Here is a 24,589-nt window from a genome sequence, read left to right as displayed (position 1 = left end):
CCAGGAAATTGCTCTACTCTGCTATTTGCTATCCTGTCCTATTTTTCAAAATCTTACCCTTCCCTCACGTCCCCTCTCAAATGCTGCTCTTCTTGAAGCTTCTCTGATTACCCTCTCTCCCCCCCGCCCCCGCCAATTAGGTTGGGTATCATAGTGGTTTTTTTGTAGTTACTCTATAACTAGAATGGAAGCTTCAGGGATTGCTCTCATGAAGCATTTAGGAGAAGGCCTTGCACATTGTAGTAACTCAGTAATATTTATTAAGTTGATTTTGAGGGAAAATGCATTTTTTTAGTATTGTTTCTCAATTCCTTCCTTATAATTTTACTTTGTGTTATTTATCTAGAGTTGAAATAATAGGTGGGGGAAAAATCTACCTTCAAATGTCTTTCAGTATATATTTTTTTATTAACTGGAATTTGAGAGGTTGAAAAAAAGTGGTATTTTAGAGGTTCATAATTTATTTTATAAATCAATTGAGCTGCACATCTTGATTTTTAAATCTTATTTTCCATTCATATTTTTTTTCTAGTGATCATAGTCAAGCATTCAAAGCTAAGAACTGAGTCTTGGGCAAATGATTCCTCAAAAAATTATATTCATTTTTTAAAAGGAAGTTTATTTCCATTTACTCATAAAAAATCAATTTTTAGGAGAAAAGTGTGTTGTCTCAAAGATTGATGACATGTTCAAGATGGAGACCAGAGCATTCCTACCCTAGTTCAAAAGTACGTGTAGGAGCCATTGTGAACAATGATGCTTCACATTTTGTCTTCCACTACTAGAGTGTTCTAAAGTGATAAAAATCATTCTTTACAATATTATGGTCAAAAAGAAAAGATATTTATTGGCTGAGGGCCTTGTGTTTCTAAATCTTTGGAAATTTTTATAGAATTGTAACTCAAGTTGACATTAATGGGAATCGCTTCATTATGATCTTGTCTTGCCTTATTAGATGGTCATTTGGAAACGTTAATCAGATGGTTCTATGACCAAGTAGAAATAGTGCCTTATCTTTTGTGTTTTAATCTTTGGGTGGTCCCACTAAGTGTAGCTTTAGTGTGCACCCTTCCTTTGACTGTTAACATCTCTTACGATGATTACTAGGCTAGCACAGTGACCAACTGACATTTCTGTTATTACTGACTTTCCTAAAGATTCATTATCAGATGATGACAGTACTCCTAAAGTTTCTGACTAGGTAGTCACTCTTTGCTTTTCTTAGTCTTTTGCTGTCACCGCCCCCCCTCCCCCCGCCATGAACCTCTATAGTGGAGGTGGCCCTTAACCTTTAATCCTAATGTAAAGAAATGTGGAATGGGGCAAAGAGACCAAGAGAGCTCAATGGTAGCATTGGCTCTGACCACTAATGAGCTTTAGAGCTTTGAGCAAATGACTCCAGACTTCATTTTTCTGATCAGTAATATGTAGGTTGTATTAGGTAATTTCAAAGATGCCTGTGGCTCTAAGATTCTATAATTCATCAAAATTCATCTGCCAGAATGGCACTGTAATAATTAGATAGACTGACAGCTGGATGCAGGGAAATGGCAGAGCTAAAAGCTTCAGTCTACACTATTCCTGGCGAACATTCATGTTTGCATAGTTTAATAACAATATTCTCAGCATTCCACCTCCACCCAATCACTCACTTAGCAAGAAGCTTTCTCCCTCTTAACATTTTACAACTGTGTACTTTACTGGAATTCATTAGTACCAACAAAAGGAGTAACAGTGATATTTTAATATACCTTTAATATCATTGCTTGTATTTGAGAAACCAATTGAAAGACTTAGCTTTGACTTCTAAGGAAGAAAAAAATTGCCTGTCTTTAGTGGAAGAAAAAAGACCTCCAATAAAGAATAATGCCCCAGAATTGTCATTCACTTCACACTTGCTCCTCTTTAGGCATGCAGAACCTCATGTGTTCTTAAGCATAAAATGGAAGGTGACGCATTAAATGAAGGGTCTTTCTGAAAAATAAAGTAGACAAAATCACTTTACTCTCAAGAATAGTTGTGAAGTAAAAACCAAAATAATAGCTTATTCATAGCTAATATTTGGGAGGGATTGCTTAAGTCCAGAAAGGTCAGAGGGAAATCCAGTAAATGTCAATACTGTTTGTCAGGTGGGGAGACTCACAACATCTCCTGAGAAATTTAATTTATATTAATGAGGAGTGAGACCTGCCTAGGGCTCTCTCAGAGATTGCTCTGGTGTCAATTTTAATGATCTAACTTCATGAAAAGGATTTTTAACAAATTATTCAGCTAGACAACCTCATATGAGATTACTTTTTAATCGTGAAGCCTCAGTTGCTCTGACCCTGGCTGAACCACCGTCACATGTTGGGGCTTCTTGAGGACTTGCCTCACTAAATTGATAACTTACTATCATTTCTGGCCCTTGTTGGGTTATCAGGGGACCAAGCCAACCCAAGTCAGATTCTGACAGTAAAGTTCTAATTCAGTTCAGCAGACATTCATGCAGACCTCTCACTGAGGCAATGGGGGAGTGACAACAAGGGCTACTATTTATAAACACTTACTATGTGCCAGGCACCCTACTAAGCATTTTTTATTGCCAGTTTCTAAGCTCAACAATGGTTTTACAGAATTACAGAAGAGGAGATGGAGACTCAGAGGTGTTAAGTCACTTGCTCAAGGTCATACTGTTAAGTGATTGGCAGACCCTGGATTTCATAAGTCTGTTTGGCTCCAAAGTCCATGGTTTCCCACTACTCACCTATTTCTTAGATTTTTCCTTTACTTGTGTAACTTCTTAATGTTCACAACAGCTTCCATTTATCTAGCAAAGGTATGTTTCAGATATTGTGCTTGGTGTTGTATTATGTAAACCTCTGAAATAGACTTCTGAGTGAAGAAGGAGGGCTAGAGGGTTAAGCAGCTTGTCCCATGTCAGACAAGCTTAGAGTCAGCTCCAAAATAATGGGGCTAGGATGCTAACCTGAGTCTATCTGATCTTCCCAACCTATGTTCTTACTGTTAGAGAGCTGGGACTCCCAACAGTGTGTCTTGGGTTGGTAGAAAGGTGACAAAGCCTGCTCCCTACACTCTAGTAGCAGGAAATCCACTGGGTTGAGATGGGCACAAATTCAGGTATCTATAAAACCAAGCAGAATGATGTAAATGTGAAATGAAGTGATTTTTAAAAGGTGCTGGGCAAGCACAGAAGTAGGAAAATTAATGCCAAATAAAAGGTACAGAATGGTTTTGCCAAGATGGAGGCATTTAATGAACTGGATTTCAAAATGCAGAGAACAAAAGGAAACATATTTCAGGCCAAGGAACTAGTTTCCCCTTGAGTACAGCTCTGGCCATATTTCTTATATTTGAATGTATAGTGTTTTTGTTATTAATTTCAAATAGTTTGTAACTTTAGTGTTAATTTTCTCATTGGTTCATGACTTAATTTCTAGTTATCAGAATCTATAACTGGTTAGATTTTTTTTGTTATCTATGAAGTTGTTTTTGTTTGTATTGTTTTTGAGTCAAAGAAAATTACTGAACTATTCTTGGTTTAGGAAATCATTAAGGCTTTCTGTGTTACCTATTAAATGATCAATTTTTATAAATGTTCTGTGGAGGGGCATCTGGAGGGTTCAGTTGGTTAAGCATCCGACTCTTGATTTCGGCTCAGGTCATGATCTCAGGGTCATGAGATCAAGCCCCACGTCCCGCTCCCCAATTAGCAGGGAGTCTGCTTGAGATTCTCTCTCTCTCTTCCTCTCCTTTTGCTCCTCCCCCTCTCTAAAATAGATAAATAAATCTTTTTTTTTTTTAAAAATAAATAGTCCATGGATATTTGAAATGAATATTCAAATGTAGATAAATTTTCTAAGGAGTCAAAGGTATGAAACTGTTCATTCATCAAGTTCATTAATTGTATTATTCTAATCCTTATTTTTTCTTTGAGGAGCTAACAAATTCTGAGACAAGAGTCTTCCACTGGTATTTTGGATTCATGAAATTCTTAATATTTCTCAGTTTTTACTTCATATAACTAGATGCTGTGTGTTTTGGTGTATAAAAGTGTGAGATTGTTATGTCTACTTCAGTTATACTTGCTAATCAATATAAAATATCTATTTTGATCCATTTAATTTTTGTGAATTAAATTTACTGTAAAACAGGAGACAGGGAGATACAGGCTCCCAGTTATGGAATGAAAAGTCACAGGAATAAAAGACACAGCTAGGGAATGCAGTCAGTGATACTGTAACAGTGATATAAGGGGACAGGTGTTAGCTACACTTGGGTAAACATAGCACAATGTATAACTTGTTGAATCACTAAATGGTACACCTGAAGCTAATGTAACATAGTGTGTCAACTATATTCAAAGATTAAAAAATTTACTGTAAAACAAATATCGTCATAGCTAATCTGTTTATATATGAGATACATTGTATCCACCACCCTTTTTTCATTTTGTTTTAGGATTATCTTTTATATTAATAGTTTTTTTACTCTTGTTAAGAATGTAGCCAATTAATATTTATTTTGATTGCTCATATGATAGGTCATATGCCTGCCACCATTTTATTTTGTGTTTTCTGATACTTTGTTGGTGTGTTTTATTTTAGCCTTTAATTCTTTCTTTCACTTACTTCTTTTAAAAATGCTTGAAATTGTTCATTTTCTTTTCTACTAGTGGTGCCTTTTTAATCAATACATATATACTTTATCAAAATTCAAAATAAAAATATCTGTAACCTCCAAATAAATAAGAAAACATATTTAGCATGCTTTAATTGATCCTTTCTTACTCCTCCCTCTTCCTTCAATACTTCAAATATTTTATAGAAATAATCTGAAAATTTATTTTCACATCATCATCCATGTAGGTATATTTTACCTATATATTATGTCTCTCTCTCTCTCTTTTTTTAAAAGATTTTATTTATTTGACAGAGAGAGAGTGAGAGCAGGAACACAAGCAGGGAGAGTGGGAGAGAGAGAAATAGGCTTCCCGCCAAGCAGGGAGCCAGATGCGGGGAGCCATATGCTGGGCTCCATCCCAGGACCCTGGGATCATGACCTGAGCTGAAGGCAGACGCTTAACAACTGAGCCACCCAGGCGCCCTATTATGTCTCTTTTAAAAACATTTTCTCGGTAATTAATTACATGAACATTTACAGCCACAGTGAAGTAATTTAACTTTGTTTTACTGGGTTCATTGCTCCTAACCATTTTGTGTCTGCGATCACACCCATTTCTTGAGTTTTTTATTTGGATTAATTTGTCATTTGGCTGGAGTAATTTTTCTTCCTCAAGTAATTTTTCCTGAAAGGGTAAATGAGTGGACAGTATTATTGGTACCACCAGTGACTTTCATATTATTATACCTAACAATCAGTTCTTTGTCCTCATCTTAAGCTTTCTGTAGCAACTGACAATCACTTTCTCTTATATTCATTTGGCTTCTAAGATGCCACTTTAAAACAGTTCTCCTTTTATCTTAACTATAGAGAACAATCAGATGGTTACCAGAGGGGAGGTGTGTGGGGGGATGGGTGAAGTAGATGAAGAGGGTTAAGAGTACTCTTATCTTGATGAGCGCTGTGTAATATATGCAACTGTTGAATCACTATATTGTACACCTGAAATTAATGTAACACTGTTAACTATAATGGAATTAAAAATTTAAAAAATTCTCCTTTTAGCTCACTGGACTGTAGTTCTTTGCCAGTTCTTCTTTATCTCCCTAGTCTCTTTATGTTGAGATGCAGGGCTTGTTTTTCAACTCTGCTTTCTTCTGTTTACTCTTAGTCCCTAGGTGATCTCATTTAGGTTCATGGCTTTAAATGCCATCTATATAAATCCAAAGTGTACATCTTCAGCTCTTATGAATGTGAATGAATATCTCCTACTGTATACTTGATATCTGAAAATTAACATGCCCCAAACTGAACTCTCATTTTCCCTACCCAAACCTGAACTTTCTTTCTTTTTTTTTTTCCCATTAAACTTTTGTTTTAATGGGTCTCAAAATTCTGTGACAGATTTTTGGTCAAGTTGTTTCCATTAAAAAGTACTGATTTTAAAAACTAGTAACTTAAAACTGCCACACACACACACACACACAAAACAAATGGTCCACAAAACATTCTCCTTTCCTTCTGAAGGTTTTACGATGCATTGTTATCATTAACCAGTCTCTTACTCTTAAACTTAAATGGCCAATTGACACAAACAGTTCTGAGACCGTTCTTCCACCACTGATTAAGACTGGGGCGGGGGCAGGTATTGGGGATACTATTCATTTAGCCTTCTGAGCTTTCTGGGCAGACTTGGTGACCTTGCCAGCTCCAGCTGCCATCTTGTCCACTGCTTTGATGGCACCCACAGCAACCGTCTGTCCCATGTCATGAACAGCAAAACGGCTCAGAGGAGGAGAGTCAGAGAAGCTCTCAACACTCATAGGCTTGCCAGGAACCATATCAACAATGGCAGCATCACCAGATTTCAAGAACTTGGGACCATCTTCCAGCTTTTTTCCAGAACGACAATCTATCTTCTCCTTCAGCTCAGCAAACTTGCAAGCAATGTGAGCTGTGTGACAATCCAGCACAGGTGCATATCCTGCACTGATTTGGCCTGGATGGTTCAGGATAATCACCTGAGCCATGAAGCCAGCTGCTTCCACTGGTGGGTCATTTTTGCTGTCACCAGCCACATTGCCACGACGAACATCTTTGACAGTATGTTCTTGACATTGAAGCCCACATTGTCCCCAGGAAGAGCCTCACTCAAAGCTTCACGGTGCATTTCAACAGACTTTACTTCAGTTGTAACATTGACTGGAGCAAAGGTGACCACCATGCTAGGTTTAAGAACACCAGTCTCCACTTGGCCCACAGGGACAGTACCAATACCACCAATTTTATAGACATCCTGGAGAGGCAGACGCAGGGGCTTGTCAGTTGGATGAGTTGGTGGCAGAATGCAATCCAGAGCTTCAAACAGTGTGGTTCCACTGGCATTCCCATCTTTACAGGTGACTTTCCATCCCTTGAACCAAGGCATGTTAGCACTTGGCTCCAGCATGTTGTCACCATTCCAACCAGAAATTGGAACAAATGCTACTGTGTCAGGGTTGTAGCCAATTTTCTTAATGTAGGTGCTGACTTCCGTAACGATTTCCTCGATCTCTTCTGGCTCTAGGGTGGCTCAGTGGAATCCATCTTGTTAACACCAACAATTAGTTGTTTTACACCCAGTGTGTAAGCCAGAAGGGCATGCTCACAGGTCTGCCCATTCTTGGAGATACCGGCTTCAAATTCACCAACACCAGCAGCAACAATCAGGACAGCACAGTCAGCCTGAGATGTGCCTGTAATCATGTTTTTGATAAAGTCTCTGTGTCCTGGGGCATCAGTGATGGTCACATAATACTTGCTGGTCTCGAATTTCCACAGGGAGATATCAGTGGTGATACCATGTTCACGTTCAGCTTTCAGTTTATCCAAGACCCAGGCATACTTGAAGGAGCCCTTTCCCATCTCAGCAGCCTCCTTCTCAAATTTTTCGATAGTTCTTTTGTCGATCCCATCACATTTGTAGATCAGATGACCAGTAGTGGTAGACTTGCCTGAATCTACGTGTCCAGTGACGACGATGTTGATGTGAGTCTTTTCCTTTCCCATTTTGGTTTAGGTTGAGTGGTGGTTTTCACGACACCTGTGTTCTGGCGGCAAACCCGTTGCAGAAAAGCCAAACCTGAACTTTCTTAAGTATTACTCGTCTTATTAAGTGTCAAATTTAGCATTTCCAGTTGCTTAAGCCAAAAACATTGAAGTCATCCAGTTCATCAAGCAATATAAAACCTTTTGGTTGTCGAATTCACTGGAAGATCTTGTAAGCTCTATCATCCAAAATATATCCAGAATTGGACCATTTCTTACCGTCATCCTGGTTACTACCCTTGTCTAAGCTACTAGCATCTATTTCTGTTGCTGCATAGTCTCCTAGCTGGTTTCTCCATTTTTACCTTTGGCCCTCCACAGCCCATTCTAGCAGCCAGCCAGCATCCATTTCACTAAGAGTAAAAGTCCATATCCATGTGATGGTCTACAAGATCTGTACCCACCCCCCACTCTGAACTCATCTTCCCCTAACAATCTCCTCCTCATCCACTCTTCTCTAGCCTCATTGATCTCCTTGTTGTTCCTCCTTCATAGCAGGTGTTTATTTCAAGGCCTTTGCATTTGCCTTTCTTTCTGCCTGAATGCTTTCTCTCAGATTTCAACATGGCTCCCTCCTTCACTTCCTTCAGGTTTCTGCTCATAGGTCGCCTTATCTACAGTGCTTGGAATGTGCCTCACATGTTGTAATTCCTCCATAAACATTTGTTGATGTCTGTGCATAGTTGAAAAATGTTTTTATCAAGAATGGGTAGGGATGCCTAGGTGGCTCAGTGTTAAGTCTGCCTTCAGTTCAGGTCATGATCCCGGGTCCTGGGATCGAGTCCCACATCTGGCTCCCTGTTCAGTGGAGAGCCTGCTTCTCCCTCTGCCTGCTGCTCCCCCTGCTTGTGCTTGATCACTCTCTCTCTCTCTCTCTCTCTCTCTCTCTCTCTCTCTCCCCCCCTCTCCCCCTTTCTCTCTCTGACAAATAAATAAAATCTTTTAAAAAAAAGAATGGGTGTAAAATTTTATGTCCTAATCCTTTTTTCTTAGAATTATGATCAGACCAATTTTTAAGAATCTTTTTGGGGAAAGATATTTAATAAATGGTAGCTATTATTTTTAAGGATGACATTTTCTGTTACTTTGATTATCTTTTTTTTTTTTAGTCCAGTAAACATTTATTAAGGGTCTACCATGTATTGGGCATGTGCTAGGTATGTGTGTGAGGAGGATAAAGATGGATAAGATAAGTCACTTATTCTCTAGTTTATACTCTAATTGGGGGGAAATTATAATATACTAGGAATTGTGGATAAGTAATACTGTAAAATATATATTTATGTTATTGGTATATATTTATATCTATAGTTATATTTATCTTTACTCAAATTATTTTTGTATCCATCCATCATCCATCCATCCATCCATCCATCCATCCATCCACCCAGCCAGCCAGCCAGCCAGCCAGCCAGCCATCTAATCAGTGGAGCCTTGTTTCCTTTTTGCCCTGAGTTGAAGAGAAGAAAAAAATGGTCTTGGATGAACCTACTCTGGATAAGCATTGGTTGATGTTAATTTACCATGATTATAGTGGGTCAGGCAGCTCTATTGTTTAAAAATGTGTTGCAAAGTGCATGAATAAAATACTTTTCCCGTGTGGACCAAGGCTGAAGCTCTACTCCCCTATAGGTTTTATAATGTTGCTCTAGATAATGTGTACTGTTAAATTATGACTCATCCATATGATAAAATAGTGTGAGGTTATTATATCATTCTAAAAGAATACTTGACATTCTTATAATTTGTTAAGTAGGGAAAAATTCATATAAAATGCTATTTAGTATAGTCTATATGCATTGAAGATGACTGGAAGAGAATATGCCAGAAAGTTCACAGTAGCTATTTTGGGGTAAAGGGATTATAGCTGGTTTTGATTGTATGCTTTATATGTAGTTTTTCTTAAGTTTTCTAATATGAATGTCTACTACTTTTTTCCTTTTTTTAAAAAATTGTGGTAAAATCCGCATCATGATTCACTTTTCCCTTGCTGCTTTCAAAATTATGTCTTTGTCTTTTGCAAGTTTGATTATACTGTGTCTTAGTGTGAGTCTCTTTGAGTTCATTTTGTTTGGAATTTGTTGGGTTTCTTGGATTTTACATTCATGTTTTTCATCAAATTTGGGAAGTTTTCAGCCATTATTTTTTCAAATTTTGACTCTGCCTCTTTCTCTCTCTCTTTCCTGGATAATGAAAACATCTGTCTTTCACTTTATAATGAAATCGTCTTAAGGGTATCATAAAATTGTTTTTTTAGTGAATGAATGAATGCCAGGGAGAGGGAAAACTGGGTATTGTGTGGATGGACAAGAATTTGTTTGTTGGTTATCTACCCCAACACTTCTGGGTGTGGAGATAGTATGGATAGTGGATGTGGCACACCATCCAGCATTCTAAAACAATGTTTTCAAAGTGTGGTCCTGACCAGCCACATCAGCATCAATATCAGCATCACTGAGCAACCTGTTGGGCAAATTCTACTCAGGGAGATAGTCTTCTTCATTTAAGAGGTCCTCCAGATGATTCTGATGTGTGCTAAAATTTGAGAACCACTGTTCTATAGGAAGGGATCCTTAACTTGAAGTTTAATATCTACACCATTCCCCTCTGTCCTTTGCTCTATTTGAAAGTTTTCCCTATTTTTGTATTATAGGAAGGGAATATTTCATATCTTTTTACCCTGTCAGATTGATCCTTGCAACATCTGGATGAAGTTGCAAGGAATCTGAGGCATAGAACTTAAATAAATATTCATAGGCTATGGAGGCAGTGTCAGAAATAAGGGTCAGGTCTTCAGATTCAGAACTCTGTCCACAAGAACATACATGCTCAGGTTTTCCTATCAAGGAGGGCACGTACTGCATGGAGCACTGGGTGTTCTACGCAAACAATGGATCATGGAACACTACATCAAAAACTAATGATGTAATGTATGGTGACTAACATAACATAATAAAAAAAAACCCAAACTGACAAATTGTAAAAATTTATCATAGAAGCTTTTTGTTCATGTTTTTGTTTTCTTTTGCGTTTAATTATCCAAATATTAATTGATGTTAATTAATTAAAAATCGTTATTAGATAAAAATTGTTTTGTTGCTGTTTTGCTCTCATATTGTCACATCCTATTGCTGTTTATTGTTAGTTGTAGGTACCCGTACTGACTGGCAGAGGAAACCATTTAGGGCCCTCAGGGTTAATCTAGAGAACCTAGGCTTTCTCTTGGTTACTTTTTAGCAAAGTCCTGTTTTACCTTCAAAGGTAAGACAAATCAAGACCAGTGCTTTGAGATGTTTATTTGATTTCATCTTTATTTTCTTTTGACGTTATATTTATTTTCCAGTAGCTGTGGTGAAGTGAAAACCAACAAAAAAATCAAGAACAAGTGTTTGAGGACAAAAATCAGTTGAGATTTAGGGCAGTACAAGGTGTGGATAAAATACACTGAAATACATGCCACCTAGAGCAAACAGGTAAAATAGAACAGTTGGAGTTCAAGTGTTCCAGAAGCTAATATGAATGGAAAACTCATCAGCTAAAGCAATTTATCTAAAGGCCAAATGAATCCATTTTCTTGCACAAAATGGATATATAGTATATACCATTAAAAGTAAGGGTTTCTTAGGTTAATACCCATTAGAAGAACAGGCTTTTTAAGAAAAGAAATACTCATTTTACTGTCACTGTTGTATTTTCTAGATTTGAATTGGTTCTGTGTTTTGGGATTAAATTGCTCTTTGATGGATAAATGCTAGCTGAAATAAACATGCTAATTATGTTTTCTGTTATCATAATGCCTTTTCAAATAATTTATTTTTTTTTATTTATTTTTTTTTTTTCAAAGATTTTTTATTTATTTATTTGAGAGAGAGAGAATGAGAGAGAGCAAGCACATGAGAGGGGGAGGGTCAGAGGGAGAAGCAGACTCCCTGCCGAGCAGGGAGCCCGATGCGGGACTCGATCCAGGGACTCCAGGATCATGACCTGAGCCGAAGGCAGTCGCTTAACCAACTGAGCCACCCAGGCGCCCCCAAATAATTTATTTTTAATTAACTTTCTTGTATGGCGTATAAGTTCTTGTCTTCAACCTTTCTATTAGCAGAATTTTAATTCTAGGCATTTTCATCTTTTTCTGCCTCTTCCGTTTTTTTTTTAAGCTTTTTTTTTTTTTTAAAGATTGTATTTATTTATTTGACAGAGAGAGACACAGCGAGAGAGGGAACACAAGCAGGGGGAGTGGGAGAAGGAGAAGCAGGCTTCCCGCGGAGCAGGGAGCCTGATGCGGGGCTCGATCCGAGGACCCTGGGATCATGACCTGAGCCGAAGGCAGACGCCCAACGACTGAGCCACCCAGGCGCCCTGCCTCTTCCTTTTTAAATCTACCTTTTAAACTTAAAAAAGTTGATAAGAAGAGGGTGTGTGATTTTTAAAGCAGAATAAAATCTCAGATAAACTTCTTTGACTTCCTCATATAAGCAAATAATCTCAGTTTTAAACAGGTTTCCTATTTCTATGTAGGCAAAGACTACTGTCCATAGTTTGGAAGCCTGTCCTAGACTGTGAAGCCAGAATAGATATGATACCTTGGACAGGATTTGATTTGGAGAGTTTTGTAGATTGGCACAAGGAGCTAATGAGGGAAGGGTGTTGTTTTGATATCCTAGGATGTCATTTGCTTCCTGTTCTTCTGTAAGTAAGGCCTGGGGCTTTACCCTAAACAGATATTTAATGCATTTTATTCCAGTAACACCACCATCATCATCATCAATGATAATATATATTTAGGGCTTACAATGTGCTAGACACTGTACTAGGTATTTATATATGTTACCTGCTTATTCTTCATAGCAGTCCTATTGCAAAAGGGATATTATTTTCCCCATTTTATTTTATTTTATTTATTTATTTATTCATGAGAGACAGAGAGAGAGAGAGGCAGAGGGAGAAGCAGGCTCCCAAGGAGCAGGGAGCCCAATGCGGGACTCGATCTCAGGACCCTGGGATCATAACCTGAGCCGAAGGCAGACACTTAACCATCTGAGCCACCCAGGCACCTGTCCCCATTTTAGATGGGAAAACAGAGGTTCACAGAGGTTAGCAACTTGCCCATTGTCTCAGTTAAAAAGTGGCAGCCCTGGGATATGAACCCAGATCTACTGGACTCCCAGGCCCCAGCTCTTAAGCATTAGGCTATAATACTTCACAAGAAATTCATTATAGTACCAGAAAAAACAGATCTCACAACATGATACAGTGGGAAATAGATGCATAATCTAAAGCCAAAAATTGTCTTAGAGAGATGACTGTCTAGGATAATGCTTATATTTCTAAAAAGAGAAAGTCGAGGTCTAGAGAAGTCATGGGACCTGGTCATGTTCACACAGTTAGTGTAGGGTAGAACCAATCTAGAGCCCAGGTCTCTTGACTTTTAGATTGGTGCTATTCCCACTCCCTCTCCCTTCATGTGTCTATCCTCCTGGTAGAGGAGTACTTAGTGTAATCCCAGTGTAGAAAAGGAACAAATGGTAAGGGTATGAAGGGTATGACTATGGCCTGTTGTGTTCAGAAGTTGAGCTCAAGTCAATGGGCCAAATTCTTCCTGACCTTGTTTTTTAAAAGTATCAGTGCTGCATTGCTGTCAGCTGCCATTATAACTAGATGTTTTCTACCCTGTTTGACTGTAATGGCTTATTGTCATATGCACTTTACCTTAGGGAGTGGAGAGGGAGGGAAGGAGGTGAAGGAAAGGAGGGAGGGAGAGCGAGAGGGTGAGAGAGAGGGAGAGAGACAGACTATAACATCTTTCATGATATGAGTGATTCCCCTGTGCTATTCCTGGAGCAAGCTTGCAATGTGAGATGGGAACCTGCTGTTCCTCAGTCATCTTGGTTGCTTTGTGCCTTGTGCTCATGTTGTGAGCCTTTTGCCATTCTTGGTGTTATTTTGGTGTTGAAAGATATGTGATTTTGTACAACACGCTCCGACTTCTTCATCTGGTTTACAGCAGAAAGATAAAAGCCTGATTCAGTGCTGGAGGAAGGACTGGCTGAGAGATGTTACAATCTGTATTCCCATGACCCTTTCCAAGAGATCCTAAGGGTAATTCTGACCATGTGATTTACTAACCTTACTTCATATTAAGTTACTTTACTGAATTTCCTTTTTGCATTTTTTTCCTAGCTCTAATATATAACATTGTCTTTCAGGATAAGTGTTCTTTTCCCATTGTGGCCCAGTTTGATATCACTCTCCATTATAAAAAGCATGTTCTGCCAGTCAGTCATTCTCAATCTCATTACACCCCAACTGAATCCTGTTCACCTTGGAACATTGTTTTTACAGGTTGAAACTGATTCATTGATAAGCATGGAATTTTGACGTTTCAATCACCTGAATGTCCATCTAATAGTTCTGAGAACTGTATTTTATTTTCCTAGTTTTTTGGTGACTCTTCTCCCTCATTGAAGTTAAGCTTACAAAACAGTAACTTCTAGGGCTATCTTTTTTAAATAGTCCTAATCAAAATCATAGTGTATTTATAACTTTTATACATTACAGATACTCTGTTTTAAATAATTAGGACAAATGATCATCAAGAGATTTAAGCAATTTCTTTTAGTACCCTAAGAGAAAGTCATCATCTACAGATTCAAATCTATGTAACTTTTTATATTATCTTTCACTGATTCTTTTCCATCCTTAGTCCTTGTTCCCTTTAATAACAGTTTTCTGTTGTTAAGATTGTAGTATTGGCTAACCTTTTCCCCATTTACTTTTTTTTTAATTTAATTTTATTATGTTATGTTAGTCACCATACATTACATCATTAGTTTTTGATGTAGTGTTCCATGATTCATTGTTTGCATATAACAACCAGTGCTCCATTCAGTACGTGCCCTCCTTAATACCCATCACTGGGCTAACCCACCCACCCACCCCCCTCCCCTCTAAAACCTTCAGTTTGTTTCTCAGAGTCCATAGCCTCTCATGGGTCATCTCCCCCTCTGATTTCCACCCCCCTTCATTTTTCCCTTCCTGCTATCTTCTTTTTTTTTTTTTTTTAGCATATAATGTATTATTTGTTTCAGAAGTACTTTTTGATGGGAAAAGTAGAACTAGAGAAAACCTTTTTTTAAAAAGATTTACTTATTTGAGAAGAGAGCGCATGTACTAGTGGAGTGTTGGGGGAGGGGCAGGAGGAGAGGGAGAGAGAGTATTAAGCAGACTCCATGATGAGCAAGGAGCCTGATGCGGGGCTCAGTTGCACAACCCTGAGATCATGACCTGAGCCGAAGTCAAGAATCAGATGCTCAACCAACTGGGCCACCCAGGTACCCCTAGAGAAAACATATTTTAAAAACTTTTAAGAATACCACAAATATGTAACACAAGACAGAACACCCAAGATAGAAGCCATAATCTTTTTCTAACTCCAGAATCATCACTTTTGCCATATTCTGTTCATTCGAAGCAAGTCACTTGGTCCAGCACACATTCAAGGGGAGAAGTATTATAAGGGCATAAATACCAGGAGGCAGGGGTACCTGGGTGGCTTAGGCAGTTAAGCATCCAACTCTTGGTTTCAGCTTAGGTCATGATCTTGGGGTTGTGAGATCAAGCCCTGAATCTGGCTCCATGCTCAGTGGGGAGTCTGCTTGAGATTCTCTCTCTTCATTTCCCTTTGCCCCCCCGCCCCCCACCCCGTGCTCACACTCTCTCTCTCCAAAAATACATACTTGGATGCAACAAAAGCATAGTGTCCATGGAACATGGAAGGCAGTAAAAGTACAAATTTGAGGTAATTCCTTGAGTTTCAACACTAAGAACAGTAGCATGACTTTGTAAAAATACAGATACTAAGAAGCAGCTTGGGATAAAAATTAAAGAAAAATTTTTTATCGTCATTTCCAGTCTACTTAGAAAAAAAATCACATCAAAAACAGAATAATTATGAAATTTATGTTTAAGAAATTATCATAAAATTTAGAAAGACTTATGCATGCTTTTCTTTTTCACTCAAGTTTGTATTTTTTATTCTGCATTTCTTCATTTTTCTTAATTGACAATTTAGTGTTTTCCCTCTTAGGTATATATTATATTTTATTTGTTTTGTTTTATCTATTGCTGAGATTCAATATTTTCTTCATTAAAAACTAACTTGCCAAATTCCCTTCCAAGTATTGTCACTATGTTTAATGAAAGGACTATTTACAAAAGTCAGAGTTAAGGAAAATCAAAAAGGGATGGGTCAGCACCAGTGGGAAGCTGTCACTACCCCTAAGCCTTAAAGCAAGGGCTATCATGTTAGTGGAAACCAGCAAGAGCTGAAGATAGGAGAAAGGCACTGCTCTACAGGAACAGGAATACAGCCACTGCCAGCCTGTAGTTTGGCCGGGAGGAATCCAAGGAGATAAATGTCTTAACTTCATTCTCTTCCCACCTTCTGATCTGCTTCCCATTGGCCAGACCCAATGAGAAGCCAGAAAGCAAGGGAGTCCAACTGATGCTGGCTATATAGATCAGTCTCTCAGGGCAGAGCATGGGAGAGGGTGGAGAATGATTCTGGAGGGGCAAAAGAAGAATATTCAGCAAAGAAGGAAAAGTCTTTTTATTTCTTTGTATTGTCCTTGTTTGGAATATGAACCCCTTTGGATGTACTCACTGTCTACTCTAAAAAGTTCTGAATTTTTGCTAGTCTTTAAAGAATGACCCTATAATGGTTACAACTAACTCAAAAAACTTGGCCTTAGGCTTTCTTTTTTAAGTATTAGATCATGTTTATATTAGATTCTATTTATGATCAAAGTCATGACCTAAGAGTTGCTTTTACTGTGGATGTTTGTCCTTAAAATGACTTACAAGGAAGAAATATGGATCCTTGTTAAATTTGGAACAATAAGAAATGGATACCATGCTGTTTATTGCAAATAAATAATTTTTGTTAAATAGTTGTTATCAGTTTCTTGAGCCCTGTTTTATAAATACCCATAAACTTGGAGGAGAAAGTCTACTTAACATAACTTGAGACTAAATGTAATCTACTTATCACTACTCTCCTTTTTTAAAAGCATATCTTATATTTGGAAACAGTAATGATTATACAGAAGCAAAGAGGGTTGATGAAGTTTATTCACCAAATATTTATGGAGGCCTGTCTACTGAACGTGAATGCATGGAGATAAATAGTGTAGGAGTATGACGATCACCATGATAGTCTTTGCTCTCAAGCATTTCACCACCAAGTAGGGCAGTTAAATGTTTAAACAACTGACAGCAATGATGGGCAGAGTCCCATATACTCTGTTGGAGATATACTCTCTTACACTCCTTTAGAAGAGTACAGAGTGATCACAAAGGAGCTAGAGTTCAGGGGAGCCTTGAGTAGTGAGTATGATAATACAATAGAGGAGAGGGGAATTCATTTTGGGCTCAGGGACCGGCATGAATAAGGCACAGATGAATAAAAATACAAATGTGAAGGCAGGTGAACTCTTGTATGTACAAGCAATAATAATAGTGAAGGGTGCTCAGAAGCATTTAGTAGAAGAGCATGCCAGCAAGAGAGAATAGGGCTGGCTTGTCAAGGTCCTTGAATGCTTTGTTAAGAACTTTACATTTTGTATATGGCCTCTAACGATTTTTTTTTGAAAGGGGGAGATAAATAGTGGTGAAGGTAAGGGGTCATCTTGAGATGTAAGAGAATGGTACACAGAGACTTGTGGTAATAGCACAAGAGGGATGAGTAGGAATTTTCATGGAGGCCATGGCATGAGAATAAAATTTGGAGACTGCGAATATGAGACATCTTAGGTGTTGATAATTGATGTGTGAGGGGGTTTCTTGATTTTCATTTGGGATGACTGGTTAAAGGTGATGCTGTTACTAACAGGCAATGGAAGAGAAAGAGTTGGCCCTAGGAAGCATGTCAACAAGTTCAATTTTAGACTGGTTGCATTTGAGGTTTTAGAGTATTGGTCTAATATAAATGTCCACTAGATCCACTGGAAATTTTAGTCAGAAGCTCAGGAGTTGCCTGGGCTCAGAATAGAAATCTGGGAACATCAGCCTGATGATATTTTTAAAGCCATGAGAATAAATGAACCCTCTCCCACAGAGAGAATTCATTCAGAACTCAGAGTGGGCCAAAGAGAGAACTGTTTAAGGAGAGGTTGAACAAAAGGCCATAAAGAAGACCGAGAAGGAGAAATCAAAGAGGAGGAAAATCAGAGGACTGCAGTTATCACAGAAACTAAGGAGGAGTTTTTAGAAGTTAACAATGCGACATTAAGAGAACTGTGTTTATAGTAACTTGTAGGTTAGCGCCTCTTACCCCCAGGAGATCATATGGGGGGTTGAGGGGGATCTTCATCATTTGCAGGAGTAACTTTGGATCTCTAAAAAACGTGAAAGTGGTCCCTGGCCTAGTTCATACCCCTTAGTTCTCCGAAGAAGGAAGGGGGTGTGGCGGCAGAATCCATTTCTTGTCATGATAGGTCCTGTCATGTCATGTCAAATCTTGTCATGAATATTAACCATTTCCCCCTTGAAGCCACAAGTGAAAGAAAAAACTGGCTGTTCTGTTAAAACTTTCAACATGTAGGAAGAACAATAATGCTTTCTATCATGGATTTTCAGTCTTCAAATATAATCAGAACTTGAAACTTTTCACCTTTCTGTCAGTTAATTTCATGACTTTTCTTTCTTTTTTTAAAGTCAGTTGTTCCTAAACCTTTTTTTAACGTGTGTTTAAAAGTTTTCTTTTCTTATTTTTGGGGGGGAGGGGCAGAGGGAGAGGGAGAAAGAGAATCTTAAGCAGGCTCTACACCCAGCATGGAGCATGTTGTGGGGCTCGATCTCACAACCATGAGATCATGATCTGAGCCAAAATCAAGAGTTGGACATTAACCAACTGAGCCCCACAGGCGCCCCTAAAAGTTTTCTTAACAACTGCATCTGAACTGTTTCTTTTGGTTTTTGTGTTTCTGTTTCTTCAAAGACATTGAAATAAGTTTTTTTAATGTTATCTTGGTTGGAGGCTGCATTAGGTAACCAAGATGATATGCACCATGGTAAGCCATTTCTTTTGGGACTCAAAGACATTTCTTGAACTCAGGGATTTAGGAACTGAAATTTGAATTTACCCTTCTCTAGAAACAACTTCAGCAATATGGCATTTTTATACATAGTTTGAAGATTAAAGAGCATGAACAAACAGGACAGATTAGCATTCAATTAGGGCCAGCAAAATTACCTGTTTGATATATGATGGTTTGCATATCAGGGATGTGCATCTATAGCTTCATGGACAATTAGGATTTTTATTGATATTTTTTCTACCACAGTTTTACTATTCTGATAATAACAGCTTCATCCTTTACCTCTCTTTTAGCTCTGGCAGAATTTAAGAGATCTCAATAAAGATTAATGTTGTTGAGTGTGTTCTTGGTGGAAAGGTAAAATCACTGGAGAGTCATGATATTTAGAGTGAGGTTGTACTGTATGTGTCTCTGATGGAGAGAGTTGGAGGGATGGTCAGGTAGGACCCCAAACCTCGACCATAGACATCTAGCACTGCCATAGGTTCTGCAGAGAGCTCTGCAGTGTAGCCCTTCCTAGCAAATGCACACTGCTCATTGTTGCTGTGCTTTGATGCCAAAGCCTCTGTGGAAGCCCTAGCTCAACCACTTATGAGTGGGTACTGATTTTATCCCTCTGATCTATGACTTAGACTAAAAGGAGGCTCCCTGAGCTCCTTTCACAGGGTCCAATCTTCTTATTTTTACTCTTGGGTTCCTGTCATTTCAATAGTATGGGAAAAATAAACCCCAGTAGCAGAAAGAAGAGTGTACTAGCATTGTTTCCTAGTCTAGGCCTTCATGGGGCAAGGGTCCCACCAAGCAAGAGGCAGCTTATTACACGCGGAAGGAGGCATTTCAAAGGAAGAACAGTAACATCTATTGACTATAACCTAATAGAGGCAATAACCTCTATTGACTCTAATATAACCTCTATTGACTCTATTGACTCTAACCCAAAAGGAACATGCCCAAGAAGTTCAGACTGTCCCACTTTCTAACATGTGGATCATTTGGCATCGATCCCACACCAATACCAATTCTTCTGTTTCTTTTTTTTTTTTTTCCCTTTTTGTTTTTTAGACTGGGAGAGGGTGGGGGCTATGGAGAGGGAGGGAGAGAATCTTAAGTGGGCTCCACGCTCAGGGCAGAGCCTGATGCAGGTCTCAATTCCAGGACCCTGAGATCATGACCTGAGCTGAAATCAAGAGTCAGACGCTTACCCAACTGAGCCACATAGGCACTCCTCTTATGTTTCTTACAGTGAAAGAGGGGGAGTCTTGAAATCTTGAGGGTAGTTTGTATCTCTGCATTTAAGAAGGAAAGCAGAGAGGCTGGTAGAAAAGGGCTTTTCAGTTTATGAGATTAATCTGTGTTAAATCAGGGGCAGTAGTGAAATGGGAGAGTGGGGATTTAAAAGGATTGGGAAGACCTGTGTGTGTAAAGCCATAAAGAGGCATGATTTTGACAAAGCTAGAATCACACACCCTGAACGTTGAACAGAATTTAGAGAATCCCTGGATATTTAGTCTTCAAAACTCCTCCTGAGCCCAGGGTAAACCTTTCAGCTTTTCCTAACGTAGAGCTTCAGGCAATTCTGCAAGGCGGGGTCTACTTGCCATCCCTTTGCAAATCCATACCTCCCCACCTCTTTATAGGTTAGGAAATAATCCTTTATATTTGTTAGTGTTGCATTTACAAAGGACTTCCCCATATATTAACATTTAACCCAGCCCGTTAATCACAGAGGAAGAAATTGAGGCACTCTTTGAGTAAAGCCTCGGTCTAGGGTTGGTGCTCTTTAAAACACTGCAGAGCTACCTTCTTTTCATGGGATTCTGTATTGGGAGAGCAAACCCTTAAACACAGGGAAAAGGATAATAAGAGGCAGTTAGTTGTCTGAGAGATTCTGAAGGCATTCCCTTTCCTCTCCTAAGATCTGAAATTCCATCAGTTCTAGCAATTTACTTTTCTAAGTCTTCAATGACCTTCTATAAGAATGTGACTGTCCATGCAAGAGAGTTATTTGCTTAAATTGAAGTGTGTCATATAGAAATTGTTGAATAAGTAGTAATTATAGCAGATTGGCTGGTAGTTTGATGTACAAATTTATGTGACAGTTATTAAGAAATTGTGAAGTTCAGGGCATTGCTGTAGGTACTGTGAGGGATAAAATGTGGAATAATAAGTTATCTCTTTCCCAGAGATTTTACAATGTAGTAGGAGATCCTCCAGTCGGAAGAGGGGGAGATTTTGGAAACAGAGTAGCTGTGGGAAGTGAAGAATAGTGATATAAATAATCCTAAGTTTTCTTTTGTGAAAGTTGGATTTGGTAACCAATTTAAGAGAATATGAATATGAAGCAAGTTCCCAGAGGATAGATGAGATGTTTAGTGGGATGTCCTATAACCAAGATGTTCTGTGAATAACACATGGGTGTCCTATGCAGATGATATATGAATTTTTCTAAATAAATTAGCTGTCCCTGGGGCTGTGCTTAAAAGGAAGAGCAGAGGTTCCTAATAGCACAGAGTCCTAGGTCTCTCAACAGCTGGTAGAGTTGGATTAATGAGTTTGAAGGATTAATATAGAAAAAGTTAAATTATGAAGTTGCAAAATAGGTAAATGCCATATTCTGAACAAGTGTAGGGAACCTAGGCTCTCAAGGAGTAGACAGTGAACCATGTCAGAGGCTGAAGAAAATCTGATTTTTTAGTTTTGTTAACATGAAACTAATTCTTAAATCAACTTTATTGAGGTTTAATTTATCTGTAATAACATAAACCATTTTAAGTACATTTCAGTGAGTTTTGATATATTTATATAGCTGTGTAATGACCACCACGGCTGAGATACATAACATTTCCTCACTCCAGAAAGTTCCCTTGTGCCTCTTCTCAGTTATCCTTTACCTTGACCTTTGGTCCCAGGCAACCACTGGTATGCTTTCTGTCACTATAGATTAAATTTGTCTTTTCTAGAGTTTCATCTGAATGGACTCATACAATACCTTCTCTTTTGTGTCTGGCTTGTTTTCGCTCAGCATGTCTCTGAGATTCATCTATGTTGTTGTATATATCAGTAGTTATTTTCTTTTCATTTCTGAATAATATGTGTCTATTTAGCTATTGATGGATATTTGGGTCATTTCCAATTTTTGACTACCATCAATAAAACTGCTGTGAACGTTCATGTACAAATCTCTGAATAGAAATATCTTTTCATTTTTCTTGGGTGAATACTAGGAGTGGAATTTCTAAGTCATACGTATCTTCTTTTGTGGAGCGTCTTTTCAAGTCTTTGGTCAATTTTTTTCTAATTGTGTTTGCCTTCTTATTATTGAGTTGTAAGATTTCTTTATATATTCTGGGTAGAAATTCTTTATCAGATATATGTGCTGTGAATATTGAAACTAATTTTTGGCCACTAGAAATTACTGGGAATCTTGTCATAGTGGGGGCTCAGTGCGTAATTGAAATAAAAATAATGGTCTAGATGCTAAAATGTAACACATCTGCTGTGATGTCATTCATTTGAGTATGCAAATTAATAGAAAAATCCAGATTAAAAATACTCTGTCATCTTCAACTTTCATGATGTCAGATTTTAACCAAGATGCCTGCCTACATATCTCTTTTCAGTACACTCTGAAATCCACCTTTTTAAAAAATATGTTTTTTTAGACAGCTGCCAGTTGAGTGCCAGTTTTATATTTGAGTTTTTTTTCTGGCAACACCTTTGAGAAACATATGCTTCCAACTTCAGCTACTGCTTTTTGCTCCATATGCTTCTTGTTCCATTTCTAGGTATCAGAAAGGCATTTGGGCTGAATATGTGCATGATTAAGATCATGGAGCTTATTGGTGGAGTCAGGCTTTCCAAATATGAGAGAAAAGAAAATTTGACCACCACCAATTTTTTAAAGTGACTTGGAAACATATAGTGCCAAATACTTTTCTGGCAGGAACTTTAATTTTTAACCTACAGGAACACTTGTTCATCAGCTATTTCTTGTTCCATCTCTGTGCATTCTTCTGAGCTTAACTTCATGGGGGCAGAACACAGACACTGCTCTCAAGAGCCTAGAGAACAGGTGCTGAGGACAAGAGAGGGAATTAGGATTTTTGAATGCTTCCAGTGCCATTCATTTCTGTTCCTCTGCAACTGCATATCATCATCTGCTCTCACTGACTTAGAGGCTTTATATGACAACACTTGGTTCAGTGACATTGAGTAGGCATTCTGCAAATGCATTAGTGGGACAAATTTGGTCTCACAATCCCACTAATGCTTAAAGGTATTAAGAAGTTTCCCAATCTACTGGCATTATAAATAGTCTGTTCTAGCTAGGTTCATCTAAGCTTAAGTTGTTATGTAAACTATAGAGTGACAGGCCAGTGAAAGTGCTTCTACCTTTAGAAATTGTTGACCTTTCTAGGACTTGCATTTTTGGCCTTGATCATTTTGAATATAACTAATCAATGGACAGTAAACAAAGTGATCTTTGGATGACTAAAATAGATATCTAAGGTCCTTTCTTCCTATCTCATATACTTTAGGCATAGCAGAATTCCTTCAGCCTTATGCATAGCTTATGTATTCTTTTATTAGACATGATTTTCATAAGCCTGGTTATCTGGTTTCCATGTCCACAGTTATTAAAAGCAAAAATGCAGGTGGGATGGAGAAGGACTCTTATATGCACAAACACTGATAGCAGATCAGAAGAAGAGACCACCATATAAAAAAACAGGACATAACAGACACATGGAAAGATGCTCAACATCACTCATCAGAGAAATGCAAATCAAAACTACAATGAGATATCACCTCACACCTGTCTAAAATAAAAAAATGCAAGAAACAACAAGTATTATGAGAACGTGGAGAAAAAGGAACACTCACGCATTGTTGATGGGAATGAAAACTGGTGCAGCTACTGTGGAAAACAGTATAGAGGTTTCTCAAAACGTTAAAAATAGAACCACCTATGATTCAGTAATTGTACTACTGGGTATTTACCCCCAAAATACAAAAACATGAATTCAAGGAGATACATGCGCCCCTTTGTTTATTGCAGCATTATTTACAATAGCCAAATTATGGAAGCAGCCCAAGTGTCCATTGATAGATGAATGGATAAAGAAGATGTGATATATATATATGTGTATATATATAAGAAAATGTGATATATATGTGTATATGTATATATATCATGTCACATATATGACATATATGATAGATATAATATATAATATTCCATTATATATTATACAAATCATATACAAGATACAATATGATTATATTATTAATATATTAATATTAATATATATAATTAATATATTAATTATATTAATAATATAATTAATAGCATCAATACTATAATTATATTATATATTATATATATTATTTTTATGTTGGAATTATTCAGCCATAGAAAAGAATGAAGTCTTGCCATTTGCAATGACATGGGTAGAGCTAGAGAGTATTATGCTAAGTGAAATAAGTCAGTCAGAGACAGACAAATACAGTATGATTTCATTCATATGTGGAATGTAAGAAACAAAACAAATGAGTAAAGGAAAAAGAGAGAGAGAGAGGCAAACCAAGAAACAGACTCTTAACTATAGAGAACAAACTGATGGTTACCAGAGGGGAGGTGGGTGGGGGATGGGTGAAATAGGTGATGGGGATTAAGGAGTGCCCCTGTCGTGATGAGCACTGAGTAATGTATGGAACTGTTGAATCACTGTATTGTACACCTAAAAATAATATAACACTCTATGTTAACTATGCTGGAATTA

The 24,589-nt window shown here is 37.9% G+C and overlaps 1 protein-coding gene and 1 pseudogene across 1 annotated transcript in view; one reads left to right on the top strand and one right to left on the bottom strand.

Moving 5' to 3' along the window:
• PPM1L (protein phosphatase, Mg2+/Mn2+ dependent 1L) overlaps nt 1-24,589 on the top strand; it is a 295,870-nt gene that overhangs the window by 127,705 nt on the left and 143,576 nt on the right. The window lies entirely within an intron of this gene.
• On the bottom strand, nt 6,208-8,153 carry LOC116634102 (annotated as a pseudogene).

Source organism: Phoca vitulina, unplaced genomic scaffold, assembly GCF_004348235.1.
Source record: "Phoca vitulina isolate PV1807 unplaced genomic scaffold, GSC_HSeal_1.0 scaffold8, whole genome shotgun sequence".
Classification (NCBI taxonomy): domain Eukaryota; kingdom Metazoa; phylum Chordata; class Mammalia; order Carnivora; family Phocidae; genus Phoca; species Phoca vitulina.
This window is presented reverse-complemented; position numbering and strand designations above follow the sequence as displayed.